Raw genomic sequence first — 600 nt, forward strand, 5'->3', positions numbered from 1 at the left:
TATTATTGATCTATGTTATAATGTCACCTAAGAAACCAGCAGTTCCTCCCTCGAGTCACAGACCTTTCCTGGCTTGGAGAAAAATCAAATCTGATAGATAGAGAGATAAATAAATAGATCAATAAAATGTTATTGCTCTGTGCTCCCCCCAGGGTGGATTTCTGTGGGGAATGGGACACTAAAATCCCACGATTTTAGCCCAGGGAGGGTTAAATCCCAGCAGAAAGTGGCAGGTTTGACTCATCCTAAGCCCAGACTGAAGCGTTCCGGGGCTGTGGGGTGGTTTTGGTGTCACGTTGTCTCTGGGAGCTGATGGTCATTCCCAAATTATTCCCAATTTTCCCCCCGGGAACGCTCAGAGGACGCCTATAAAATCCGGATCCGCATCGACGACGAGCCCGCCAACCTGGACATCCTGGACACGGCGGGGCAGGTACGGGGGGGCTGCAGGGAGGGGGCACAGATCCCTTTTGGAGCCCAGAAATGGGGTTTTTGGGGCTCTGTTCCTGCCCCCGGGCCTGGCTTTGCCGGCAGCGCCCGCGCGGGGCCGCTGGGACTCCCGGTACCTCCCACACCAGGGGGGGTTCTGTCCCCAAACGG

General features: G+C 55.0%; 1 protein-coding gene across 1 annotated transcript in view; it reads left to right on the forward strand.

The window, feature by feature from the left end:
- The first annotated feature begins 224 nt into the window (after positions 1-224).
- Positions 225-600, forward strand: part of RIT1 (Ras like without CAAX 1) — a 4,009-nt gene continuing 3,633 nt past the window's right edge. Inside the window, exon 1 of the mRNA XM_027669336.1 lies at positions 225-433. The gene's annotated coding sequence lies outside the window, so the exon portion shown is untranslated. The remainder of the gene's footprint in view (positions 434-600) is intronic.

This window comes from Corapipo altera, unplaced genomic scaffold, assembly GCF_003945725.1.
Source record: "Corapipo altera isolate COAL_440 unplaced genomic scaffold, ASM394572v1 198, whole genome shotgun sequence".
Lineage (NCBI taxonomy): Eukaryota > Metazoa > Chordata > Aves > Passeriformes > Pipridae > Corapipo > Corapipo altera.